Source organism: Schistocerca gregaria, chromosome 8 (assembly GCF_023897955.1).
Source record: "Schistocerca gregaria isolate iqSchGreg1 chromosome 8, iqSchGreg1.2, whole genome shotgun sequence".
NCBI classification, from domain to species: Eukaryota; Metazoa; Arthropoda; class Insecta; order Orthoptera; family Acrididae; genus Schistocerca; species Schistocerca gregaria.
In genome coordinates this window covers 96,199,820-96,226,554 of record NC_064927.1, presented here as the reverse complement: position 1 = coordinate 96,226,554, position 26,735 = coordinate 96,199,820, and the positions used below count along the sequence as shown (strand labels likewise).

The 26,735-nt window shown below is 51.4% G+C and overlaps 15 non-coding genes across 15 annotated transcripts; all 15 read right to left on the bottom strand.

The window, feature by feature from the left end:
- Window positions 1-49: 49 nt before the first annotated feature.
- Window positions 50-121, bottom strand: Trnag-ccc (transfer RNA glycine (anticodon CCC)). Its single transcript has one exon. It is a non-coding gene; the product is annotated as a tRNA-Gly (tRNA).
- Window positions 122-2,318: 2,197 nt separating this feature from the next.
- Window positions 2,319-2,390, bottom strand: Trnag-ccc (transfer RNA glycine (anticodon CCC)). Its single transcript has one exon. It is a non-coding gene; the product is annotated as a tRNA-Gly (tRNA).
- A 1,688-nt stretch (window positions 2,391-4,078) lies between these two features.
- Trnag-ccc (transfer RNA glycine (anticodon CCC)) lies at window positions 4,079-4,150 on the bottom strand. The gene has a single exon. It is a non-coding gene; the product is annotated as a tRNA-Gly (tRNA).
- A 1,688-nt stretch (window positions 4,151-5,838) lies between these two features.
- Window positions 5,839-5,910, bottom strand: Trnag-ccc (transfer RNA glycine (anticodon CCC)). Its single transcript has one exon. It is a non-coding gene; the product is annotated as a tRNA-Gly (tRNA).
- A 1,688-nt stretch (window positions 5,911-7,598) lies between these two features.
- Trnag-ccc (transfer RNA glycine (anticodon CCC)) lies at window positions 7,599-7,670 on the bottom strand. Its single transcript has one exon. It is a non-coding gene; the product is annotated as a tRNA-Gly (tRNA).
- A 1,678-nt stretch (window positions 7,671-9,348) lies between these two features.
- On the bottom strand, window positions 9,349-9,420 carry Trnag-ccc (transfer RNA glycine (anticodon CCC)). Its single transcript has one exon. It is a non-coding gene; the product is annotated as a tRNA-Gly (tRNA).
- Window positions 9,421-11,108: 1,688 nt separating this feature from the next.
- On the bottom strand, window positions 11,109-11,180 carry Trnag-ccc (transfer RNA glycine (anticodon CCC)). Its single transcript has one exon. It is a non-coding gene; the product is annotated as a tRNA-Gly (tRNA).
- Window positions 11,181-12,868: 1,688 nt separating this feature from the next.
- Window positions 12,869-12,940, bottom strand: Trnag-ccc (transfer RNA glycine (anticodon CCC)). Its single transcript has one exon. It is a non-coding gene; the product is annotated as a tRNA-Gly (tRNA).
- Window positions 12,941-14,618: 1,678 nt separating this feature from the next.
- On the bottom strand, window positions 14,619-14,690 carry Trnag-ccc (transfer RNA glycine (anticodon CCC)). Its single transcript has one exon. It is a non-coding gene; the product is annotated as a tRNA-Gly (tRNA).
- Window positions 14,691-16,378: 1,688 nt separating this feature from the next.
- On the bottom strand, window positions 16,379-16,450 carry Trnag-ccc (transfer RNA glycine (anticodon CCC)). The gene has a single exon. It is a non-coding gene; the product is annotated as a tRNA-Gly (tRNA).
- A 1,688-nt stretch (window positions 16,451-18,138) lies between these two features.
- Trnag-ccc (transfer RNA glycine (anticodon CCC)) lies at window positions 18,139-18,210 on the bottom strand. The gene has a single exon. It is a non-coding gene; the product is annotated as a tRNA-Gly (tRNA).
- A 1,688-nt stretch (window positions 18,211-19,898) lies between these two features.
- Window positions 19,899-19,970, bottom strand: Trnag-ccc (transfer RNA glycine (anticodon CCC)). The gene has a single exon. It is a non-coding gene; the product is annotated as a tRNA-Gly (tRNA).
- Window positions 19,971-21,658: 1,688 nt separating this feature from the next.
- Window positions 21,659-21,730, bottom strand: Trnag-ccc (transfer RNA glycine (anticodon CCC)). The gene has a single exon. It is a non-coding gene; the product is annotated as a tRNA-Gly (tRNA).
- A 1,688-nt stretch (window positions 21,731-23,418) lies between these two features.
- Window positions 23,419-23,490, bottom strand: Trnag-ccc (transfer RNA glycine (anticodon CCC)). The gene has a single exon. It is a non-coding gene; the product is annotated as a tRNA-Gly (tRNA).
- Window positions 23,491-25,178: 1,688 nt separating this feature from the next.
- Trnag-ccc (transfer RNA glycine (anticodon CCC)) lies at window positions 25,179-25,250 on the bottom strand. Its single transcript has one exon. It is a non-coding gene; the product is annotated as a tRNA-Gly (tRNA).
- Between the last annotated feature and the right edge of the window lie 1,485 nt (window positions 25,251-26,735).

Below are 26,735 nucleotides of genomic sequence, written 5' to 3'. Positions count from 1 at the left end.
CATGGTGTTGAACACACACTATTGCGCTACGCAAAAACGACAGCCCTCTTGCGGTGGCCGGGAATCGAACCCGGATCAACTGCTTGGGAAGCAACCATGCTGACCGTTACACCACCACCGCTGCATTCCGCTGCACGCATCCTGTGTCGCGATGCGTTGCCGCCCCTGCTGCCACCAGAGGCCGAAGCGACCCTGCTGCAGGCGCCCTGCCCGCCCGCGCATCCGAACGCGGGTCCACGCCGCTTCCAGGGCGATGCACTGTAACTAGACGCAGGACTGACTTCCGCTGAGAAGTCCACCCTGTCGTGTTCGGCATGGTGGGAAAAGAATTCCTGTGTGCTTCCCTGTCGCAGTGGGCAGCGCGTGACGTCTTCTCAAGGGCGTACGTTCGACCCTCACCCCAGCCATCTCATTTTCTCTCCACGACAGTGAAACGCACAGCATAGCTTTTGCGAGGTAAAGCCGTGTTTACAGTTTATTACCACCCAGGCTCCTTTGCGTCAACGTGAGAGTGTTTGTTTCCAGTTATTACTAATTATAGTTTTGCTACTTACACTTGAGACTGAAAGCGATGTTTGTGTAGTATGTCTTGGGCGCTTTGGGAGTGAGTAAGCGGGATCGTGGTGGCGGACAGAGTTCAGCGTTGTCGCCAGATTCGGCCGTAAAGTTCGTGGAGAAGAAATATTTCTGGACCCATTCACACGTAGCTGATACTTGAGGTATGTCCGGTATGGTCTAGTGGAAGGGGGGGCGGGCGTAGCTCAGATGGTAGAGCGCTCGCGTAGTATGCGAGAGGTACTGGGATCAATACACAGTGCCTCCAGAAAACTGCCTGCCACTACTTCATTAAAAAAAAAAAAAAAAAAAAAAAAAAAAAAAAAAAAAGTGGCTAGGATACCTGGCTCTCACCCAGGAAATATTCAAAAAAAAAAAAAAAAAAAAAAAAAAAAAAAGTGGTAGATAAAAAAAAAAAAAAAAAAAAAAAAAAAAAAAAAAAAAAAAAAAAAAGTGGTAGAGCACTGGTCTAATAAACCAGCGAAATAAAAAAAAAAACAAAAAAAAAAAAAAAAAAAAAAAAAAAAAAAAAAAGTGGTAGAGCACTGGAAAAAAAAAAAAAAAAAAAAAAAAAAAAAGTCGGTAGAGCATGATATTCTTAATCTCAGGGTCGAGGGTTCGAGACCCACACTGGGCGGAACGGAATTTTGTTAAAAATCAAAAAAAAAAAAAAAAAAAAAAAAAAAAAAAAAGTGGCTAGGATACCTGGCTTTCACACAGGAGGCCAGGGTTCGATTACTGGTAGCGGAACGTCGATTTTCCAGGCTGAGATGAGAAATCTTCTCAGGGCCGTTTTTCGTCTTCGTGGTGTTGCTGCTCTGGGTTCCAAGTATAAGGTGAGAGAAAGTCAAGGAAAAGAGATACATGCTCACGTGATTGGCGGGGCCGTTTTTAAGGAAGAGGAGATGATTTTGCGGTTTTGGACTGCTGATGCGACAGTGTTGCGTGGCTCGTTAGCCCTGTGGGGTATAGCGTCGTGCTGGTAACGAGAAGGTCATGGGTTCGATCCCTCCACAGGCCATCCCACTTTCTCCGCTAATAGGAAATGCAGTCTCCCGCGAGACTCTGCCACGTAGATTCCAAATGATCTGCACATCGAGCTACAAGTCTGAACGTTTCGCTCAGGGGTCGCCAACGGCCGGCTCCCTTTCGATTAATGAAGTTAAGCAGAGGTGGGCGTGGTTAGTGATTACATGGGTGATAGGCGGGATCTCTGCGTGCTATTGGACCTTTCCCCTTTCACCCCCACTCTCCCCCTTTTGTGTTACAGTGTTGATGTGCTATGATGCCTCCCACAGCAATTTAAATTACGTTAACGAACATAGGATCCAAAATTTAAAGAGGTTCTTTGCAAAAAGAGCGAACGTAAAGTGCAGGAACGACTTTGGCAGTAACAGAACCGTACGAATCCACAGATAATTTCTCAAATATCGTAGATAACACTGTAGGGGAGCAGTGAGAATTCCGAAATTTGTAAATGAAAATTTAGCTTTTCGAATTGGAAAGGAAAGGTAGTCTTGATTAGCGTGTTTCTCGCAGCCGATTGTCGTACTGCTTCTGTCATATTGGCCCTACCGCCGAGCGGCAGCGAGCGGCAGTCGAGCAAAGTCGGGCCAAGTCGACACACGATGAAGGGGCCGCCCACTTAGCTGCAACGAGGCGAGAGACGAGCAGATACTACTTGTGCAGCGACACTTGGCAATTTCGAGGATCGCATGGTGTTGAACACACACTATTGCGCTACGCAAAAACGACAGCCCTCTTGCGGTGGCCGGGAATCGAACCCGGATCAACTGCTTGGGAAGCAACCATGCTGACCGTTACACCACCACCGCTGCATTCCGCTGCACGCATCCTGTGTCGCGATGCGTTGCCGCCCCTGCTGCCACCAGAGGCCGAAGCGACCCTGCTGCAGGCGCCCTGCCCGCCCGCGCATCCGAACGCGGGTCCACGCCGCTTCCAGGGCGATGCACTGTAACTAGACGCAGGACTGACTTCCGCTGAGAAGTCCACCCTGTCGTGTTCGGCATGGTGGGAAAAGAATTCCTGTGTGCTTCCCTGTCGCAGTGGGCAGCGCGTGACGTCTTCTCAAGGGCGTACGTTCGACCCTCACCCCAGCCATCTCATTTTCTCTCCACGACAGTGAAACGCACAGCATAGCTTTTGCGAGGTAAAGCCGTGTTTACAGTTTATTACCACCCAGGCTCCTTTGCGTCAACGTGAGAGTGTTTGTTTCCAGTTATTACTAATTATAGTTTTGCTACTTACACTTGAGACTGAAAGCGATGTTTGTGTAGTATGTCTTGGGCGCTTTGGGAGTGAGTAAGCGGGATCGTGGTGGCGGACAGAGTTCAGCGTTGTCGCCAGATTCGGCCGTAAAGTTCGTGGAGGAGAAATATTTCTGGACCCATTCACACGTAGCTGATACTTGAGGTATGTCCGGTATGGTCTAGTGGCTAGGATACCTGGCTTTCACACAGGAGGCCAGGGTTCGATTACTGGTAGCGGAACGTCAATTTTCCAGGCTGAGATGAGAAATCTTCTCAGGGCCGTTTTTCGTCTTCGTGGTTTTGCTGCTCTGGGTTCCAAGTATAAGGTGAGAGAAAGTCAAGGAAAAGAGATACATGCTCACGTGATTGGCGGGGCCGTTTTTAAGGAAGAGGAGATGATTTTGCGGTTTTGGACTGCTGATGCGACAGTGTTGCGTGGCTCGTTAGCCCTGTGGGGTATAGCGTCGTGCTGGTAACGAGAAGGTCATGGGTTCGATCCCTCCACAGGCCATCCCACTTTCTCCGCTAATAGGAAATGCAGTCTCCCGCGAGACTCTGCCACGTAGATTCCAAATGATCTGCACATCGAGCTACAAGTCTGAACGTTTCGCTCAGGGGTCGCCAACGGCCGGCTCCCTTTCGATTAATGAAGTTAAGCAGAGGTGGGCGTGGTTAGTGATTACATGGGTGATAGGCGGGATCTCTGCGTGCTATTGGACCTTTCCCCTTTCACCCCCACTCTCCCCCTTTTGTGTTACAGTGTTGATGTGCTATGATGCCTCCCACAGCAATTTAAATTACGTTAACGAACATAGGATCCAAAATTTAAAGAGGTTCTTTGCAAAAAGAGCGAACGTAAAGTGCAGGAACGACTTTGGCAGTAACAGAACCGTACGAATCCACAGATAATTTCTCAAATATCGTAGATAACACTGTAGGGGAGCAGTGAGAATTCCGAAATTTGTAAATGAAAATTTAGCTTTTCGAATTGGAAAGGAAAGGTAGTCTTGATTAGCGTGTTTCTCGCAGCCGATTGTCGTACTGCTTCTGTCATATTGGCCCTACCGCCGAGCGGCAGCGAGCGGCAGTCGAGCAAAGTCGGGCCAAGTCGACACACGATGAAGGGGCCGCCCACTTAGCTGCAACGAGGCGAGAGACGAGCAGATACTACTTGTGCAGCGACACTTGGCAATTTCGAGGATCGCATGGTGTTGAACACACACTATTGCGCTACGCAAAAACGACAGCCCTCTTGCGGTGGCCGGGAATCGAACCCGGATCAACTGCTTGGGAAGCAACCATGCTGACCGTTACACCACCACCGCTGCATTCCGCTGCACGCATCCTGTGTCGCGATGCGTTGCCGCCCCTGCTGCCACCAGAGGCCGAAGCGACCCTGCTGCAGGCGCCCTGCCCGCCCGCGCATCCGAACGCGGGTCCACGCCGCTTCCAGGGCGATGCACTGTAACTAGACGCAGGACTGACTTCCGCTGAGAAGTCCACCCTGTCGTGTTCGGCATGGTGGGAAAAGAATTCCTGTGTGCTTCCCTGTCGCAGTGGGCAGCGCGTGACGTCTTCTCAAGGGCGTACGTTCGACCCTCACCCCAGCCATCTCATTTTCTCTCCACGACAGTGAAACGCACAGCATAGCTTTTGCGAGGTAAAGCCGTGTTTACAGTTTATTACCACCCAGGCTCCTTTGCGTCAACGTGAGAGTGTTTGTTTCCAGTTATTACTAATTATAGTTTTGCTACTTACACTTGAGACTGAAAGCGATGTTTGTGTAGTATGTCTTGGGCGCTTTGGGAGTGAGTAAGCGGGATCGTGGTGGCGGACAGAGTTCAGCGTTGTCGCCAGATTCGGCCGTAAAGTTCGTGGAGGAGAAATATTTCTGGACCCATTCACACGTAGCTGATACTTGAGGTATGTCCGGTATGGTCTAGTGGCTAGGATACCTGGCTTTCACACAGGAGGCCAGGGTTCGATTACTGGTAGCGGAACGTCGATTTTCCAGGCTGAGATGAGAAATCTTCTCAGGGCCGTTTTTCGTCTTCGTGGTGTTGCTGCTCTGGGTTCCAAGTATAAGGTGAGAGAAAGTCAAGGAAAAGAGATACATGCTCACGTGATTGGCGGGGCCGTTTTTAAGGAAGAGGAGATGATTTTGCGGTTTTGGACTGCTGATGCGACAGTGTTGCGTGGCTCGTTAGCCCTGTGGGGTATAGCGTCGTGCTGGTAACGAGAAGGTCATGGGTTCGATCCCTCCACAGGCCATCCCACTTTCTCCGCTAATAGGAAATGCAGTCTCCCGCGAGACTCTGCCACGTAGATTCCAAATGATCTGCACATCGAGCTACAAGTCTGAACGTTTCGCTCAGGGGTCGCCAACGGCCGGCTCCCTTTCGATTAATGAAGTTAAGCAGAGGTGGGCGTGGTTAGTGATTACATGGGTGATAGGCGGGATCTCTGCGTGCTATTGGACCTTTCCCCTTTCACCCCCACTCTCCCCCTTTTGTGTTACAGTGTTGATGTGCTATGATGCCTCCCACAGCAATTTAAATTACGTTAACGAACATAGGATCCAAAATTTAAAGAGGTTCTTTGCAAAAAGAGCGAACGTAAAGTGCAGGAACGACTTTGGCAGTAACAGAACCGTACGAATCCACAGATAATTTCTCAAATATCGTAGATAACACTGTAGGGGAGCAGTGAGAATTCCGAAATTTGTAAATGAAAATTTAGCTTTTCGAATTGGAAAGGAAAGGTAGTCTTGATTAGCGTGTTTCTCGCAGCCGATTGTCGTACTGCTTCTGTCATATTGGCCCTACCGCCGAGCGGCAGCGAGCGGCAGTCGAGCAAAGTCGGGCCAAGTCGACACACGATGAAGGGGCCGCCCACTTAGCTGCAACGAGGCGAGAGACGAGCAGATACTACTTGTGCAGCGACACTTGGCAATTTCGAGGATCGCATGGTGTTGAACACACACTATTGCGCTACGCAAAAACGACAGCCCTCTTGCGGTGGCCGGGAATCGAACCCGGATCAACTGCTTGGGAAGCAACCATGCTGACCGTTACACCACCACCGCTGCATTCCGCTGCACGCATCCTGTGTCGCGATGCGTTGCCGCCCCTGCTGCCACCAGAGGCCGAAGCGACCCTGCTGCAGGCGCCCTGCCCGCCCGCGCATCCGAACGCGGGTCCACGCCGCTTCCAGGGCGATGCACTGTAACTAGACGCAGGACTGACTTCCGCTGAGAAGTCCACCCTGTCGTGTTCGGCATGGTGGGAAAAGAATTCCTGTGTGCTTCCCTGTCGCAGTGGGCAGCGCGTGACGTCTTCTCAAGGGCGTACGTTCGACCCTCACCCCAGCCATCTCATTTTCTCTCCACGACAGTGAAACGCACAGCATAGCTTTTGCGAGGTAAAGCCGTGTTTACAGTTTATTACCACCCAGGCTCCTTTGCGTCAACGTGAGAGTGTTTGTTTCCAGTTATTACTAATTATAGTTTTGCTACTTACACTTGAGACTGAAAGCGATGTTTGTGTAGTATGTCTTGGGCGCTTTGGGAGTGAGTAAGCGGGATCGTGGTGGCGGACAGAGTTCAGCGTTGTCGCCAGATTCGGCCGTAAAGTTCGTGGAGGAGAAATATTTCTGGACCCATTCACACGTAGCTGATACTTGAGGTATGTCCGGTATGGTCTAGTGGCTAGGATACCTGGCTTTCACACAGGAGGCCAGGGTTCGATTACTGGTAGCGGAACGTCGATTTTCCAGGCTGAGATGAGAAATCTTCTCAGGGCCGTTTTTCGTCTTCGTGGTGTTGCTGCTCTGGGTTCCAAGTATAAGGTGAGAGAAAGTCAAGGAAAAGAGATACATGCTCACGTGATTGGCGGGGCCGTTTTTAAGGAAGAGGAGATGATTTTGCGGTTTTGGACTGCTGATGCGACAGTGTTGCGTGGCTCGTTAGCCCTGTGGGGTATAGCGTCGTGCTGGTAACGAGAAGGTCATGGGTTCGATCCCTCCACAGGCCATCCCACTTTCTCCGCTAATAGGAAATGCAGTCTCCCGCGAGACTCTGCCACGTAGATTCCAAATGATCTGCACATCGAGCTACAAGTCTGAACGTTTCGCTCAGGGGTCGCCAACGGCCGGCTCCCTTTCGATTAATGAAGTTAAGCAGAGGTGGGCGTGGTTAGTGATTACATGGGTGATAGGCGGGATCTCTGCGTGCTATTGGACCTTTCCCCTTTCACCCCCACTCTCCCCCTTTTGTGTTACAGTGTTGATGTGCTATGATGCCTCCCACAGCAATTTAAATTACGTTAACGAACATAGGATCCAAAATTTAAAGAGGTTCTTTGCAAAAAGAGCGAACGTAAAGTGCAGGAACGACTTTGGCAGTAACAGAACCGTACGAATCCACAGATAATTTCTCAAATATCGTAGATAACACTGTAGGGGAGCAGTGAGAATTCCGAAATTTGTAAATGAAAATTTAGCTTTTCGAATTGGAAAGGAAAGGTAGTCTTGATTAGCGTGTTTCTCGCAGCCGATTGTCGTACTGCTTCTGTCATATTGGCCCTACCGCCGAGCGGCAGCGAGCGGCAGTCGAGCAAAGTCGGGCCAAGTCGACACACGATGAAGGGGCCGCCCACTTAGCTGCAACGAGGCGAGAGACGAGCAGATACTACTTGTGCAGCGACACTTGGCAATTTCGAGGATCGCATGGTGTTGAACACACACTATTGCGCTACGCAAAAACGACAGCCCTCTTGCGGTGGCCGGGAATCGAACCCGGATCAACTGCTTGGGAAGCAACCATGCTGACCGTTACACCACCACCGCTGCATTCCGCTGCACGCATCCTGTGTCGCGATGCGTTGCCGCCCCTGCTGCCACCAGAGGCCGAAGCGACCCTGCTGCAGGCGCCCTGCCCGCCCGCGCATCCGAACGCGGGTCCACGCCGCTTCCAGGGCGATGCACTGTAACTAGACGCAGGACTGACTTCCGCTGAGAAGTCCACCCTGTCGTGTTCGGCATGGTGGGAAAAGAATTCCTGTGTGCTTCCCTGTCGCAGTGGGCAGCGCGTGACGTCTTCTCAAGGGCGTACGTTCGACCCTCACCCCAGCCATCTCATTTTCTCTCCACGACAGTGAAACGCACAGCATAGCTTTTGCGAGGTAAAGCCGTGTTTACAGTTTATTACCACCCAGGCTCCTTTGCGTCAACGTGAGAGTGTTTGTTTCCAGTTATTACTAATTATAGTTTTGCTACTTACACTTGAGACTGAAAGCGATGTTTGTGTAGTATGTCTTGGGCGCTTTGGGAGTGAGTAAGCGGGATCGTGGTGGCGGACAGAGTTCAGCGTTGTCGCCAGATTCGGCCGTAAAGTTCGTGGAGGAGAAATATTTCTGGACCCATTCACACGTAGCTGATACTTGAGGTATGTCCGGTATGGTCTAGTGGCTAGGATACCTGGCTTTCACACAGGAGGCCAGGGTTCGATTACTGGTAGCGGAACGTCAATTTTCCAGGCTGAGATGAGAAATCTTCTCAGGGCCGTTTTTCGTCTTCGTGGTTTTGCTGCTCTGGGTTCCAAGTATAAGGTGAGAGAAAGTCAAGGAAAAGAGATACATGCTCACGTGATTGGCGGGGCCGTTTTTAAGGAAGAGGAGATGATTTTGCGGTTTTGGACTGCTGATGCGACAGTGTTGCGTGGCTCGTTAGCCCTGTGGGGTATAGCGTCGTGCTGGTAACGAGAAGGTCATGGGTTCGATCCCTCCACAGGCCATCCCACTTTCTCCGCTAATAGGAAATGCAGTCTCCCGCGAGACTCTGCCACGTAGATTCCAAATGATCTGCACATCGAGCTACAAGTCTGAACGTTTCGCTCAGGGGTCGCCAACGGCCGGCTCCCTTTCGATTAATGAAGTTAAGCAGAGGTGGGCGTGGTTAGTGATTACATGGGTGATAGGCGGGATCTCTGCGTGCTATTGGACCTTTCCCCTTTCACCCCCACTCTCCCCCTTTTGTGTTACAGTGTTGATGTGCTATGATGCCTCCCACAGCAATTTAAATTACGTTAACGAACATAGGATCCAAAATTTAAAGAGGTTCTTTGCAAAAAGAGCGAACGTAAAGTGCAGGAACGACTTTGGCAGTAACAGAACCGTACGAATCCACAGATAATTTCTCAAATATCGTAGATAACACTGTAGGGGAGCAGTGAGAATTCCGAAATTTGTAAATGAAAATTTAGCTTTTCGAATTGGAAAGGAAAGGTAGTCTTGATTAGCGTGTTTCTCGCAGCCGATTGTCGTACTGCTTCTGTCATATTGGCCCTACCGCCGAGCGGCAGCGAGCGGCAGTCGGGCCAAGTCGACACACGATGAAGGGGCCGCCCACTTAGCTGCAACGAGGCGAGAGACGAGCAGATACTACTTGTGCAGCGACACTTGGCAATTTCGAGGATCGCATGGTGTTGAACACACACTATTGCGCTACGCAAAAACGACAGCCCTCTTGCGGTGGCCGGGAATCGAACCCGGATCAACTGCTTGGGAAGCAACCATGCTGACCGTTACACCACCACCGCTGCATTCCGCTGCACGCATCCTGTGTCGCGATGCGTTGCCGCCCCTGCTGCCACCAGAGGCCGAAGCGACCCTGCTGCAGGCGCCCTGCCCGCCCGCGCATCCGAACGCGGGTCCACGCCGCTTCCAGGGCGATGCACTGTAACTAGACGCAGGACTGACTTCCGCTGAGAAGTCCACCCTGTCGTGTTCGGCATGGTGGGAAAAGAATTCCTGTGTGCTTCCCTGTCGCAGTGGGCAGCGCGTGACGTCTTCTCAAGGGCGTACGTTCGACCCTCACCCCAGCCATCTCATTTTCTCTCCACGACAGTGAAACGCACAGCATAGCTTTTGCGAGGTAAAGCCGTGTTTACAGTTTATTACCACCCAGGCTCCTTTGCGTCAACGTGAGAGTGTTTGTTTCCAGTTATTACTAATTATAGTTTTGCTACTTACACTTGAGACTGAAAGCGATGTTTGTGTAGTATGTCTTGGGCGCTTTGGGAGTGAGTAAGCGGGACCGTGGTGGCGGACAGAGTTCAGCGTTGTCGCCAGATTCGGCCGTAAAGTTCGTGGAGGAGAAATATTTCTGGACCCATTCACACGTAGCTGATACTTGAGGTATGTCCGGTATGGTCTAGTGGCTAGGATACCTGGCTTTCACACAGGAGGCCAGGGTTCGATTACTGGTAGCGGAACGTCAATTTTCCAGGCTGAGATGAGAAATCTTCTCAGGGCCGTTTTTCGTCTTCGTGGTTTTGCTGCTCTGGGTTCCAAGTATAAGGTGAGAGAAAGTCAAGGAAAAGAGATACATGCTCACGTGATTGGCGGGGCCGTTTTTAAGGAAGAGGAGATGATTTTGCGGTTTTGGACTGCTGATGCGACAGTGTTGCGTGGCTCGTTAGCCCTGTGGGGTATAGCGTCGTGCTGGTAACGAGAAGGTCATGGGTTCGATCCCTCCACAGGCCATCCCACTTTCTCCGCTAATAGGAAATGCAGTCTCCCGCGAGACTCTGCCACGTAGATTCCAAATGATCTGCACATCGAGCTACAAGTCTGAACGTTTCGCTCAGGGGTCGCCAACGGCCGGCTCCCTTTCGATTAATGAAGTTAAGCAGAGGTGGGCGTGGTTAGTGATTACATGGGTGATAGGCGGGATCTCTGCGTGCTATTGGACCTTTCCCCTTTCACCCCCACTCTCCCCCTTTTGTGTTACAGTGTTGATGTGCTATGATGCCTCCCACAGCAATTTAAATTACGTTAACGAACATAGGATCCAAAATTTAAAGAGGTTCTTTGCAAAAAGAGCGAACGTAAAGTGCAGGAACGACTTTGGCAGTAACAGAACCGTACGAATCCACAGATAATTTCTCAAATATCGTAGATAACACTGTAGGGGAGCAGTGAGAATTCCGAAATTTGTAAATGAAAATTTAGCTTTTCGAATTGGAAAGGAAAGGTAGTCTTGATTAGCGTGTTTCTCGCAGCCGATTGTCGTACTGCTTCTGTCATATTGGCCCTACCGCCGAGCGGCAGCGAGCGGCAGTCGAGCAAAGTCGGGCCAAGTCGACACACGATGAAGGGGCCGCCCACTTAGCTGCAACGAGGCGAGAGACGAGCAGATACTACTTGTGCAGCGACACTTGGCAATTTCGAGGATCGCATGGTGTTGAACACACACTATTGCGCTACGCAAAAACGACAGCCCTCTTGCGGTGGCCGGGAATCGAACCCGGATCAACTGCTTGGGAAGCAACCATGCTGACCGTTACACCACCACCGCTGCATTCCGCTGCACGCATCCTGTGTCGCGATGCGTTGCCGCCCCTGCTGCCACCAGAGGCCGAAGCGACCCTGCTGCAGGCGCCCTGCCCGCCCGCGCATCCGAACGCGGGTCCACGCCGCTTCCAGGGCGATGCACTGTAACTAGACGCAGGACTGACTTCCGCTGAGAAGTCCACCCTGTCGTGTTCGGCATGGTGGGAAAAGAATTCCTGTGTGCTTCCCTGTCGCAGTGGGCAGCGCGTGACGTCTTCTCAAGGGCGTACGTTCGACCCTCACCCCAGCCATCTCATTTTCTCTCCACGACAGTGAAACGCACAGCATAGCTTTTGCGAGGTAAAGCCGTGTTTACAGTTTATTACCACCCAGGCTCCTTTGCGTCAACGTGAGAGTGTTTGTTTCCAGTTATTACTAATTATAGTTTTGCTACTTACACTTGAGACTGAAAGCGATGTTTGTGTAGTATGTCTTGGGCGCTTTGGGAGTGAGTAAGCGGGACCGTGGTGGCGGACAGAGTTCAGCGTTGTCGCCAGATTCGGCCGTAAAGTTCGTGGAGGAGAAATATTTCTGGACCCATTCACACGTAGCTGATACTTGAGGTATGTCCGGTATGGTCTAGTGGCTAGGATACCTGGCTTTCACACAGGAGGCCAGGGTTCGATTACTGGTAGCGGAACGTCAATTTTCCAGGCTGAGATGAGAAATCTTCTCAGGGCCGTTTTTCGTCTTCGTGGTTTTGCTGCTCTGGGTTCCAAGTATAAGGTGAGAGAAAGTCAAGGAAAAGAGATACATGCTCACGTGATTGGCGGGGCCGTTTTTAAGGAAGAGGAGATGATTTTGCGGTTTTGGACTGCTGATGCGACAGTGTTGCGTGGCTCGTTAGCCCTGTGGGGTATAGCGTCGTGCTGGTAACGAGAAGGTCATGGGTTCGATCCCTCCACAGGCCATCCCACTTTCTCCGCTAATAGGAAATGCAGTCTCCCGCGAGACTCTGCCACGTAGATTCCAAATGATCTGCACATCGAGCTACAAGTCTGAACGTTTCGCTCAGGGGTCGCCAACGGCCGGCTCCCTTTCGATTAATGAAGTTAAGCAGAGGTGGGCGTGGTTAGTGATTACATGGGTGATAGGCGGGATCTCTGCGTGCTATTGGACCTTTCCCCTTTCACCCCCACTCTCCCCCTTTTGTGTTACAGTGTTGATGTGCTATGATGCCTCCCACAGCAATTTAAATTACGTTAACGAACATAGGATCCAAAATTTAAAGAGGTTCTTTGCAAAAAGAGCGAACGTAAAGTGCAGGAACGACTTTGGCAGTAACAGAACCGTACGAATCCACAGATAATTTCTCAAATATCGTAGATAACACTGTAGGGGAGCAGTGAGAATTCCGAAATTTGTAAATGAAAATTTAGCTTTTCGAATTGGAAAGGAAAGGTAGTCTTGATTAGCGTGTTTCTCGCAGCCGATTGTCGTACTGCTTCTGTCATATTGGCCCTACCGCCGAGCGGCAGCGAGCGGCAGTCGAGCAAAGTCGGGCCAAGTCGACACACGATGAAGGGGCCGCCCACTTAGCTGCAACGAGGCGAGAGACGAGCAGATACTACTTGTGCAGCGACACTTGGCAATTTCGAGGATCGCATGGTGTTGAACACACACTATTGCGCTACGCAAAAACGACAGCCCTCTTGCGGTGGCCGGGAATCGAACCCGGATCAACTGCTTGGGAAGCAACCATGCTGACCGTTACACCACCACCGCTGCATTCCGCTGCACGCATCCTGTGTCGCGATGCGTTGCCGCCCCTGCTGCCACCAGAGGCCGAAGCGACCCTGCTGCAGGCGCCCTGCCCGCCCGCGCATCCGAACGCGGGTCCACGCCGCTTCCAGGGCGATGCACTGTAACTAGACGCAGGACTGACTTCCGCTGAGAAGTCCACCCTGTCGTGTTCGGCATGGTGGGAAAAGAATTCCTGTGTGCTTCCCTGTCGCAGTGGGCAGCGCGTGACGTCTTCTCAAGGGCGTACGTTCGACCCTCACCCCAGCCATCTCATTTTCTCTCCACGACAGTGAAACGCACAGCATAGCTTTTGCGAGGTAAAGCCGTGTTTACAGTTTATTACCACCCAGGCTCCTTTGCGTCAACGTGAGAGTGTTTGTTTCCAGTTATTACTAATTATAGTTTTGCTACTTACACTTGAGACTGAAAGCGATGTTTGTGTAGTATGTCTTGGGCGCTTTGGGAGTGAGTAAGCGGGACCGTGGTGGCGGACAGAGTTCAGCGTTGTCGCCAGATTCGGCCGTAAAGTTCGTGGAGGAGAAATATTTCTGGACCCATTCACACGTAGCTGATACTTGAGGTATGTCCGGTATGGTCTAGTGGCTAGGATACCTGGCTTTCACACAGGAGGCCAGGGTTCGATTACTGGTAGCGGAACGTCAATTTTCCAGGCTGAGATGAGAAATCTTCTCAGGGCCGTTTTTCGTCTTCGTGGTTTTGCTGCTCTGGGTTCCAAGTATAAGGTGAGAGAAAGTCAAGGAAAAGAGATACATGCTCACGTGATTGGCGGGGCCGTTTTTAAGGAAGAGGAGATGATTTTGCGGTTTTGGACTGCTGATGCGACAGTGTTGCGTGGCTCGTTAGCCCTGTGGGGTATAGCGTCGTGCTGGTAACGAGAAGGTCATGGGTTCGATCCCTCCACAGGCCATCCCACTTTCTCCGCTAATAGGAAATGCAGTCTCCCGCGAGACTCTGCCACGTAGATTCCAAATGATCTGCACATCGAGCTACAAGTCTGAACGTTTCGCTCAGGGGTCGCCAACGGCCGGCTCCCTTTCGATTAATGAAGTTAAGCAGAGGTGGGCGTGGTTAGTGATTACATGGGTGATAGGCGGGATCTCTGCGTGCTATTGGACCTTTCCCCTTTCACCCCCACTCTCCCCCTTTTGTGTTACAGTGTTGATGTGCTATGATGCCTCCCACAGCAATTTAAATTACGTTAACGAACATAGGATCCAAAATTTAAAGAGGTTCTTTGCAAAAAGAGCGAACGTAAAGTGCAGGAACGACTTTGGCAGTAACAGAACCGTACGAATCCACAGATAATTTCTCAAATATCGTAGATAACACTGTAGGGGAGCAGTGAGAATTCCGAAATTTGTAAATGAAAATTTAGCTTTTCGAATTGGAAAGGAAAGGTAGTCTTGATTAGCGTGTTTCTCGCAGCCGATTGTCGTACTGCTTCTGTCATATTGGCCCTACCGCCGAGCGGCAGCGAGCGGCAGTCGGGCCAAGTCGACACACGATGAAGGGGCCGCCCACTTAGCTGCAACGAGGCGAGAGACGAGCAGATACTACTTGTGCAGCGACACTTGGCAATTTCGAGGATCGCATGGTGTTGAACACACACTATTGCGCTACGCAAAAACGACAGCCCTCTTGCGGTGGCCGGGAATCGAACCCGGATCAACTGCTTGGGAAGCAACCATGCTGACCGTTACACCACCACCGCTGCATTCCGCTGCACGCATCCTGTGTCGCGATGCGTTGCCGCCCCTGCTGCCACCAGAGGCCGAAGCGACCCTGCTGCAGGCGCCCTGCCCGCCCGCGCATCCGAACGCGGGTCCACGCCGCTTCCAGGGCGATGCACTGTAACTAGACGCAGGACTGACTTCCGCTGAGAAGTCCACCCTGTCGTGTTCGGCATGGTGGGAAAAGAATTCCTGTGTGCTTCCCTGTCGCAGTGGGCAGCGCGTGACGTCTTCTCAAGGGCGTACGTTCGACCCTCACCCCAGCCATCTCATTTTCTCTCCACGACAGTGAAACGCACAGCATAGCTTTTGCGAGGTAAAGCCGTGTTTACAGTTTATTACCACCCAGGCTCCTTTGCGTCAACGTGAGAGTGTTTGTTTCCAGTTATTACTAATTATAGTTTTGCTACTTACACTTGAGACTGAAAGCGATGTTTGTGTAGTATGTCTTGGGCGCTTTGGGAGTGAGTAAGCGGGACCGTGGTGGCGGACAGAGTTCAGCGTTGTCGCCAGATTCGGCCGTAAAGTTCGTGGAGGAGAAATATTTCTGGACCCATTCACACGTAGCTGATACTTGAGGTATGTCCGGTATGGTCTAGTGGCTAGGATACCTGGCTTTCACACAGGAGGCCAGGGTTCGATTACTGGTAGCGGAACGTCAATTTTCCAGGCTGAGATGAGAAATCTTCTCAGGGCCGTTTTTCGTCTTCGTGGTGTTGCTGCTCTGGGTTCCAAGTATAAGGTGAGAGAAAGTCAAGGAAAAGAGATACATGCTCACGTGATTGGCGGGGCCGTTTTTAAGGAAGAGGAGATGATTTTGCGGTTTTGGACTGCTGATGCGACAGTGTTGCGTGGCTCGTTAGCCCTGTGGGGTATAGCGTCGTGCTGGTAACGAGAAGGTCATGGGTTCGATCCCTCCACAGGCCATCCCACTTTCTCCGCTAATAGGAAATGCAGTCTCCCGCGAGACTCTGCCACGTAGATTCCAAATGATCTGCACATCGAGCTACAAGTCTGAACGTTTCGCTCAGGGGTCGCCAACGGCCGGCTCCCTTTCGATTAATGAAGTTAAGCAGAGGTGGGCGTGGTTAGTGATTACATGGGTGATAGGCGGGATCTCTGCGTGCTATTGGACCTTTCCCCTTTCACCCCCACTCTCCCCCTTTTGTGTTACAGTGTTGATGTGCTATGATGCCTCCCACAGCAATTTAAATTACGTTAACGAACATAGGATCCAAAATTTAAAGAGGTTCTTTGCAAAAAGAGCGAACGTAAAGTGCAGGAACGACTTTGGCAGTAACAGAACCGTACGAATCCACAGATAATTTCTCAAATATCGTAGATAACACTGTAGGGGAGCAGTGAGAATTCCGAAATTTGTAAATGAAAATTTAGCTTTTCGAATTGGAAAGGAAAGGTAGTCTTGATTAGCGTGTTTCTCGCAGCCGATTGTCGTACTGCTTCTGTCATATTGGCCCTACCGCCGAGCGGCAGCGAGCGGCAGTCGAGCAAAGTCGGGCCAAGTCGACACACGATGAAGGGGCCGCCCACTTAGCTGCAACGAGGCGAGAGACGAGCAGATACTACTTGTGCAGCGACACTTGGCAATTTCGAGGATCGCATGGTGTTGAACACACACTATTGCGCTACGCAAAAACGACAGCCCTCTTGCGGTGGCCGGGAATCGAACCCGGATCAACTGCTTGGGAAGCAACCATGCTGACCGTTACACCACCACCGCTGCATTCCGCTGCACGCATCCTGTGTCGCGATGCGTTGCCGCCCCTGCTGCCACCAGAGGCCGAAGCGACCCTGCTGCAGGCGCCCTGCCCGCCCGCGCATCCGAACGCGGGTCCACGCCGCTTCCAGGGCGATGCACTGTAACTAGACGCAGGACTGACTTCCGCTGAGAAGTCCACCCTGTCGTGTTCGGCATGGTGGGAAAAGAATTCCTGTGTGCTTCCCTGTCGCAGTGGGCAGCGCGTGACGTCTTCTCAAGGGCGTACGTTCGACCCTCACCCCAGCCATCTCATTTTCTCTCCACGACAGTGAAACGCACAGCATAGCTTTTGCGAGGTAAAGCCGTGTTTACAGTTTATTACCACCCAGGCTCCTTTGCGTCAACGTGAGAGTGTTTGTTTCCAGTTATTACTAATTATAGTTTTGCTACTTACACTTGAGACTGAAAGCGATGTTTGTGTAGTATGTCTTGGGCGCTTTGGGAGTGAGTAAGCGGGACCGTGGTGGCGGACAGAGTTCAGCGTTGTCGCCAGATTCGGCCGTAAAGTTCGTGGAGGAGAAATATTTCTGGACCCATTCACACGTAGCTGATACTTGAGGTATGTCCGGTATGGTCTAGTGGCTAGGATACCTGGCTTTCACACAGGAGGCCAGGGTTCGATTACTGGTAGCGGAACGTCAATTTTCCAGGCTGAGATGAGAAATCTTCTCAGGGCCGTTTTTCGTCTTCGTGGTTTTGCTGCTCTGGGTTCCAAGTATAAGGTGAGAGAAAGTCAAGGAAAAGAGATACATGCTCACGTGATTGGCGGGGCCGTTTTTAAGGAAGAGGAGATGATTTTGCGGTTTTGGACTGCTGATGCGACAGTGTTGCGTGGCTCGTTAGCCCTGTGGGGTATAGCGTCGTGCTGGTAACGAGAAGGTCATGGGTTCGATCCCTCCACAGGCCATCCCACTTTCTCCGCTAATAGGAAATGCAGTCTCCCGCGAGACTCTGCCACGTAGATTCCAAATGATCTGCACATCGAGCTACAAGTCTGAACGTTTCGCTCAGGGGTCGCCAACGGCCGGCTCCCTTTCGATTAATGAAGTTAAGCAGAGGTGGGCGTGGTTAGTGATTACATGGGTGATAGGCGGGATCTCTGCGTGCTATTGGACCTTTCCCCTTTCACCCCCACTCTCCCCCTTTTGTGTTACAGTGTTGATGTGCTATGATGCCTCCCACAGCAATTTAAATTACGTTAACGAACATAGGATCCAAAATTTAAAGAGGTTCTTTGCAAAAAGAGCGAACGTAAAGTGCAGGAACGACTTTGGCAGTAACAGAACCGTACGAATCCACAGATAATTTCTCAAATATCGTAGATAACACTGTAGGGGAGCAGTGAGAATTCCGAAATTTGTAAATGAAAATTTAGCTTTTCGAATTGGAAAGGAAAGGTAGTCTTGATTAGCGTGTTTCTCGCAGCCGATTGTCGTACTGCTTCTGTCATATTGGCCCTACCGCCGAGCGGCAGCGAGCGGCAGTCGAGCAAAGTCGGGCCAAGTCGACACACGATGAAGGGGCCGCCCACTTAGCTGCAACGAGGCGAGAGACGAGCAGATACTACTTGTGCAGCGACACTTGGCAATTTCGAGGATCGCATGGTGTTGAACACACACTATTGCGCTACGCAAAAACGACAGCCCTCTTGCGGTGGCCGGGAATCGAACCCGGATCAACTGCTTGGGAAGCAACCATGCTGACCGTTACACCACCACCGCTGCATTCCGCTGCACGCATCCTGTGTCGCGATGCGTTGCCGCCCCTGCTGCCACCAGAGGCCGAAGCGACCCTGCTGCAGGCGCCCTGCCCGCCCGCGCATCCGAACGCGGGTCCACGCCGCTTCCAGGGCGATGCACTGTAACTAGACGCAGGACTGACTTCCGCTGAGAAGTCCACCCTGTCGTGTTCGGCATGGTGGGAAAAGAATTCCTGTGTGCTTCCCTGTCGCAGTGGGCAGCGCGTGACGTCTTCTCAAGGGCGTACGTTCGACCCTCACCCCAGCCATCTCATTTTCTCTCCACGACAGTGAAACGCACAGCATAGCTTTTGCGAGGTAAAGCCGTGTTTACAGTTTATTACCACCCAGGCTCCTTTGCGTCAACGTGAGAGTGTTTGTTTCCAGTTATTACTAATTATAGTTTTGCTACTTACACTTGAGACTGAAAGCGATGTTTGTGTAGTATGTCTTGGGCGCTTTGGGAGTGAGTAAGCGGGACCGTGGTGGCGGACAGAGTTCAGCGTTGTCGCCAGATTCGGCCGTAAAGTTCGTGGAGGAGAAATATTTCTGGACCCATTCACACGTAGCTGATACTTGAGGTATGTCCGGTATGGTCTAGTGGCTAGGATACCTGGCTTTCACACAGGAGGCCAGGGTTCGATTACTGGTAGCGGAACGTCAATTTTCCAGGCTGAGATGAGAAATCTTCTCAGGGCCGTTTTTCGTCTTCGTGGTTTTGCTGCTCTGGGTTCCAAGTATAAGGTGAGAGAAAGTCAAGGAAAAGAGATACATGCTCACGTGATTGGCGGGGCCGTTTTTAAGGAAGAGGAGATGATTTTGCGGTTTTGGACTGCTGATGCGACAGTGTTGCGTGGCTCGTTAGCCCTGTGGGGTATAGCGTCGTGCTGGTAACGAGAAGGTCATGGGTTCGATCCCTCCACAGGCCATCCCACTTTCTCCGCTAATAGGAAATGCAGTCTCCCGCGAGACTCTGCCACGTAGATTCCAAATGATCTGCACATCGAGCTACAAGTCTGAACGTTTCGCTCAGGGGTCGCCAACGGCCGGCTCCCTTTCGATTAATGAAGTTAAGCAGAGGTGGGCGTGGTTAGTGATTACATGGGTGATAGGCGGGATCTCTGCGTGCTATTGGACCTTTCCCCTTTCACCCCCACTCTCCCCCTTTTGTGTTACAGTGTTGATGTGCTATGATGCCTCCCACAGCAATTTAAATTACGTTAACGAACATAGGATCCAAAATTTAAAGAGGTTCTTTGCAAAAAGAGCGAACGTAAAGTGCAGGAACGACTTTGGCAGTAACAGAAACGTACGAATCCACAGATAATTTCTCAAATATCGTAGATAACACTGTAGGGGAGCAGTGAGAATTCCGAAATTTGTAAATGAAAATTTAGCTTTTCGAATTGGAAAGGAAAGGTAGTCTTGATTAGCGTGTTTCTCGCAGCCGATTGTCGTACTGCTTCTGTCATATTGGCCCTACCGCCGAGCGGCAGCGAGCGGCAGTCGAGCAAAGTCGGGCCAAGTCGACACACGATGAAGGGGCCGCCCACTTAGCTGCAACGAGGCGAGAGACGAGCAGATACTACTTGTGCAGCGACACTTGGCAATTTCGAGGATCGCATGGTGTTGAACACACACTATTGCGCTACGCAAAAACGACAGCCCTCTTGCGGTGGCCGGGAATCGAACCCGGATCAACTGCTTGGGAAGCAACCATGCTGACCGTTACACCACCACCGCTGCATTCCGCTGCACGCATCCTGTGTCGCGATGCGTTGCCGCCCCTGCTGCCACCAGAGGCCGAAGCGACCCTGCTGCAGGCGCCCTGCCCGCCCGCGCATCCGAACGCGGGTCCACGCCGCTTCCAGGGCGATGCACTGTAACTAGACGCAGGACTGACTTCCGCTGAGAAGTCCACCCTGTCGTGTTCGGCATGGTGGGAAAAGAATTCCTGTGTGCTTCCCTGTCGCAGTGGGCAGCGCGTGACGTCTTCTCAAGGGCGTACGTTCGACCCTCACCCCAGCCATCTCATTTTCTCTCCACGACAGTGAAACGCACAGCATAGCTTTTGCGAGGTAAAGCCGTGTTTACAGTTTATTACCACCCAGGCTCCTTTGCGTCAACGTGAGAGTGTTTGTTTCCAGTTATTACTAATTATAGTTTTGCTACTTACACTTGAGACTGAAAGCGATGTTTGTGTAGTATGTCTTGGGCGCTTTGGGAGTGAGTAAGCGGGACCGTGGTGGCGGACAGAGTTCAGCGTTGTCGCCAGATTCGGCCGTAAAGTTCGTGGAGGAGAAATATTTCTGGACCCATTCACACGTAGCTGATACTTGAGGTATGTCCGGTATGGTCTAGTGGCTAGGATACCTGGCTTTCACACAGGAGGCCAGGGTTCGATTACTGGTAGCGGAACGTCAATTTTCCAGGCTGAGATGAGAAATCTTCTCAGGGCCGTTTTTCGTCTTCGTGGTTTTGCTGCTCTGGGTTCCAAGTATAAGGTGAGAGAAAGTCAAGGAAAAGAGATACATGCTCACGTGATTGGCGGGGCCGTTTTTAAGGAAGAGGAGATGATTTTGCGGTTTTGGACTGCTGATGCGACAGTGTTGCGTGGCTCGTTAGCCCTGTGGGGTATAGCGTCGTGCTGGTAACGAGAAGGTCATGGGTTCGATCCCTCCACAGGCCATCCCACTTTCTCCGCTAATAGGAAATGCAGTCTCCCGCGAGACTCTGCCACGTAGATTCCAAATGATCTGCACATCGAGCTACAAGTCTGAACGTTTCGCTCAGGGGTCGCCAACGGCCGGCTCCCTTTCGATTAATGAAGTTAAGCAGAGGTGGGCGTGGTTAGTGATTACATGGGTGATAGGCGGGATCTCTGCGTGCTATTGGACCTTTCCCCTTTCACCCCCACTCTCCCCCTTTTGTGTTACAGTGTTGATGTGCTATGATGCCTCCCACAGCAATTTAAATTACGTTAACGAACATAGGATCCAAAATTTAAAGAGGTTCTTTGCAAAAAGAGCGAACGTAAAGTGCAGGAACGACTTTGGCAGTAACAGAACCGTACGAATCCACAGATAATTTCTCAAATATCGTAGATAACACTGTAGGGGAGCAGTGAGAATTCCGAAATTTGTAAATGAAAATTTAGCTTTTCGAATTGGAAAGGAAAGGTAGTCTTGATTAGCGTGTTTCTCGCAGCCGATTGTCGTACTGCTTCTGTCATATTGGCCCTACCGCCGAGCGGCAGCGAGCGGCAGTCGAGCAAAGTCGGGCCAAGTCGACACACGATGAAGGGGCCGCCCACTTAGCTGCAACGAGGCGAGAGACGAGCAGATACTACTTGTGCAGCGACACTTGGCAATTTCGAGGATCGCATGGTGTTGAACACACACTATTGCGCTACGCAAAAACGACAGCCCTCTTGCGGTGGCCGGGAATCGAACCCGGATCAACTGCTTGGGAAGCAACCATGCTGACCGTTACACCACCACCGCTGCATTCCGCTGCACGCATCCTGTGTCGCGATGCGTTGCCGCCCCTGCTGCCACCAGAGGCCGAAGCGACCCTGCTGCAGGCGCCCTGCCCGCCCGCGCATCCGAACGCGGGTCCACGCCGCTTCCAGGGCGATGCACTGTAACTAGACGCAGGACTGACTTCCGCTGAGAAGTCCACCCTGTCGTGTTCGGCATGGTGGGAAAAGAATTCCTGTGTGCTTCCCTGTCGCAGTGGGCAGCGCGTGACGTCTTCTCAAGGGCGTACGTTCGACCCTCACCCCAGCCATCTCATTTTCTCTCCACGACAGTGAAACGCACAGCATAGCTTTTGCGAGGTAAAGCCGTGTTTACAGTTTATTACCACCCAGGCTCCTTTGCGTCAACGTGAGAGTGTTTGTTTCCAGTTATTACTAATTATAGTTTTGCTACTTACACTTGAGACTGAAAGCGATGTTTGTGTAGTATGTCTTGGGCGCTTTGGGAGTGATTAAGCGGGACCGTGGTGGCGGACAGAGTTCAGCGTTGTCGCCAGATTCGGCCGTAAAGTTCGTGGAGGAGAAATATTTCTGGACCCATTCACACGTAGCTGATACTTGAGGTATGTCCGGTATGGTCTAGTGGCTAGGATACCTGGCTTTCACACAGGAGGCCAGGGTTCGATTACTGGTAGCGGAACGTCAATTTTCCAGGCTGAGATGAGAAATCTTCTCAGGGCCGTTTTTCGTCTTCGTGGTTTTGCTGCTCTGGGTTCCAAGTATAAGGTGAGAGAAAGTCAAGGAAAAGAGATACATGCTCACGTGATTGGCGGGGCCGTTTTTAAGGAAGAGGAGATGATTTTGCGGTTTTGGACTGCTGATGCGACAGTGTTGCGTGGCTCGTTAGCCCTGTGGGGTATAGCGTCGTGCTGGTAACGAGAAGGTCATGGGTTCGATCCCTCCACAGGCCATCCCACTTTCTCCGCTAATAGGAAATGCAGTCTCCCGCGAGACTCTGCCACGTAGATTCCAAATGATCTGCACATCGAGCTACAAGTCTGAACGTTTCGCTCAGGGGTCGCCAACGGCCGGCTCCCTTTCGATTAATGAAGTTAAGCAGAGGTGGGCGTGGTTAGTGATTACATGGGTGATAGGCGGGATCTCTGCGTGCTATTGGACCTTTCCCCTTTCACCCCCACTCTCCCCCTTTTGTGTTACAGTGTTGATGTGCTATGATGCCTCCCACAGCAATTTAAATTACGTTAACGAACATAGGATCCAAAATTTAAAGAGGTTCTTTGCAAAAAGAGCGAACGTAAAGTGCAGGAACGACTTTGGCAGTAACAGAACCGTACGAATCCACAGATAATTTCTCAAATATCGTAGATAACACTGTAGGGGAGCAGTGAGAATTCCGAAATTTGTAAATGAAAATTTAGCTTTTCGAATTGGAAAGGAAAGGTAGTCTTGATTAGCGTGTTTCTCGCAGCCGATTGTCGTACTGCTTCTGTCATATTGGCCCTACCGCCGAGCGGCAGCGAGCGGCAGTCGAGCAAAGTCGGGCCAAGTCGACACACGATGAAGGGGCCGCCCACTTAGCTGCAACGAGGCGAGAGACGAGCAGATACTACTTGTGCAGCGACACTTGGCAATTTCGAGGATCGCATGGTGTTGAACACACACTATTGCGCTACGCAAAAACGACAGCCCTCTTGCGGTGGCCGGGAATCGAACCCGGATCAACTGCTTGGGAAGCAACCATGCTGACCGTTACACCACCACCGCTGCATTCCGCTGCACGCATCCTATGTCGCGATGCGTTGCCGCCCCTGCTGCCACCAGAGGCCGAAGCGACCCTGCTGCAGGCGCCCTGCCCGCCCGCGCATCCGAACGCGGGTCCACGCCGCTTCCAGGGCGATGCACTGTAACTAGACGCAGGACTGACTTCCGCTGAGAAGTCCACCCTGTCGTGTTCGGCATGGTGGGAAAAGAATTCCTGTGTGCTTCCCTGTCGCAGTGGGCAGCGCGTGACGTCTTCTCAAGGGCGTACGTTCGACCCTCACCCCAGCCATCTCATTTTCTCTCCACGACAGTGAAACGCACAGCATAGCTTTTGCGAGGTAAAGCCGTGTTTACAGTTTATTACCACCCAGGCTCCTTTGCGTCAACGTGAGAGTGTTTGTTTCCAGTTATTACTAATTATAGTTTTGCTACTTACACTTGAGACTGAAAGCGATGTTTGTGTAGTATGTCTTGGGCGCTTTGGGAGTGAGTAAGCGGGATCGTGGTGGCGGACAGAGTTCAGCGTTGTCGCCAGATTCGGCCGTAAAGTTCGTGGAGGAGAAATATTTCTGGACCCATTCACACGTAGCTGATACTTGAGGTATGTCCGGTATGGTCTAGTGGCTAGGATACCTGGCTTTCACACAGGAGGCCAGGGTTCGATTACTGGTAGCGGAACGTCAATTTTCCAGGCTGAGATGAGAAATCTTCTCAGGGCCGTTTTTCGTCTTCGTGGTGTTGCTGCTCTGGGTTCCAAGTATAAGGTGAGAGAAAGTCAAGGAAAAGAGATACATGCTCACGTGATTGGCGGGGCCGTTTTTAAGGAAGAGGAGATGATTTTGCGGTTTTGGACTGCTGATGCGACAGTGTTGCGTGGCTCGTTAGCCCTGTGGGGTATAGCGTCGTGCTGGTAACGAGAAGGTCATGGGTTCGATCCCTCCACAGGCCATCCCACTTTCTCCGCTAATAGGAAATGCAGTCTCCCGCGAGACTCTGCCACGTAGATTCCAAATGATCTGCACATCGAGCTACAAGTCTGAACGTTTCGCTCAGGGGTCGCCAACGGCCGGCTCCCTTTCGATTAATGAAGTTAAGCAGAGGTGGGCGTGGTTAGTGATTACATGGGTGATAGGCGGGATCTCTGCGTGCTATTGGACCTTTCCCCTTTCACCCCCACTCTCCCCCTTTTGTGTTACAGTGTTGATGTGCTATGATGCCTCCCACAGCAATTTAAATTACGTTAACGAACATAGGATCCAAAATTTAAAGAGGTTCTTTGCAAAAAGAGCGAACGTAAAGTGCAGGAACGACTTTGGCAGTAACAGAACCGTACGAATCCACAGATAATTTCTCAAATATCGTAGATAACACTGTAGGGGAGCAGTGAGAATTCCGAAATTTGTAAATGAAAATTTAGCTTTTCGAATTGGAAAGGAAAGGTAGTCTTGATTAGCGTGTTTCTCGCAGCCGATTGTCGTACTGCTTCTGTCATATTGGCCCTACCGCCGAGCGGCAGCGAGCGGCAGTCGAGCAAAGTCGGGCCAAGTCGACACACGATGAAGGGGCCGCCCACTTAGCTGCAACGAGGCGAGAGACGAGCAGATACTACTTGTGCAGCGACACTTGGCAATTTCGAGGATCGCATGGTGTTGAACACACACTATTGCGCTACGCAAAAACGACAGCCCTCTTGCGGTGGCCGGGAATCGAACCCGGATCAACTGCTTGGGAAGCAACCATGCTGACCGTTACACCACCACCGCTGCATTCCGCTGCACGCATCCTGTGTCGCGATGCGTTGCCGCCCCTGCTGCCACCAGAGGCCGAAGCGACCCTGCTGCAGGCGCCCTGCCCGCCCGCGCATCCGAACGCGGGTCCACGCCGCTTCCAGGGCGATGCACTGTAACTAGACGCAGGACTGACTTCCGCTGAGAAGTCCACCCTGTCGTGTTCGGCATGGTGGGAAAAGAATTCCTGTGTGCTTCCCTGTCGCAGTGGGCAGCGCGTGACGTCTTCTCAAGGGCGTACGTTCGACCCTCACCCCAGCCATCTCATTTTCTCTCCACGACAGTGAAACGCACAGCATAGCTTTTGCGAGGTAAAGCCGTGTTTACAGTTTATTACCACCCAGGCTCCTTTGCGTCAACGTGAGAGTGTTTGTTTCCAGTTATTACTAATTATAGTTTTGCTACTTACACTTGAGACTGAAAGCGATGTTTGTGTAGTATGTCTTGGGCGCTTTGGGAGTGAGTAAGCGGGATCGTGGTGGCGGACAGAGTTCAGCGTTGTCGCCAGATTCGGCCGTAAAGTTCGTGGAGGAGAAATATTTCTGGACCCATTCACACGTAGCTGATACTTGAGGTATGTCCGGTATGGTCTAGTGGCTAGGATACCTGGCTTTCACACAGGAGGCCAGGGTTCGATTACTGGTAGCGGAACGTCAATTTTCCAGGCTGAGATGAGAAATCTTCTCAGGGCCGTTTTTCGTCTTCGTGGTTTTGCTGCTCTGGGTTCCAAGTATAAGGTGAGAGAAAGTCAAGGAAAAGAGATACATGCTCACGTGATTGGCGGGGCCGTTTTTAAGGAAGAGGAGATGATTTTGCGGTTTTGGACTGCTGATGCGACAGTGTTGCGTGGCTCGTTAGCCCTGTGGGGTATAGCGTCGTGCTGGTAACGAGAAGGTCATGGGTTCGATCCCTCCACAGGCCATCCCACTTTCTCCGCTAATAGGAAATGCAGTCTCCCGCGAGACTCTGCCACGTAGATTCCAAATGATCTGCACATCGAGCTACAAGTCTGAACGTTTCGCTCAGGGGTCGCCAACGGCCGGCTCCCTTTCGATTAATGAAGTTAAGCAGAGGTGGGCGTGGTTAGTGATTACATGGGTGATAGGCGGGATCTCTGCGTGCTATTGGACCTTTCCCCTTTCACCCCCACTCTCCCCCTTTTGTGTTACAGTGTTGATGTGCTATGATGCCTCCCACAGCAATTTAAATTACGTTAACGAACATAGGATCCAAAATTTAAAGAGGTTCTTTGCAAAAAGAGCGAACGTAAAGTGCAGGAACGACTTTGGCAGTAACAGAACCGTACGAATCCACAGATAATTTCTCAAATATCGTAGATAACACTGTAGGGGAGCAGTGAGAATTCCGAAATTTGTAAATGAAAATTTAGCTTTTCGAATTGGAAAGGAAAGGTAGTCTTGATTAGCGTGTTTCTCGCAGCCGATTGTCGTACTGCTTCTG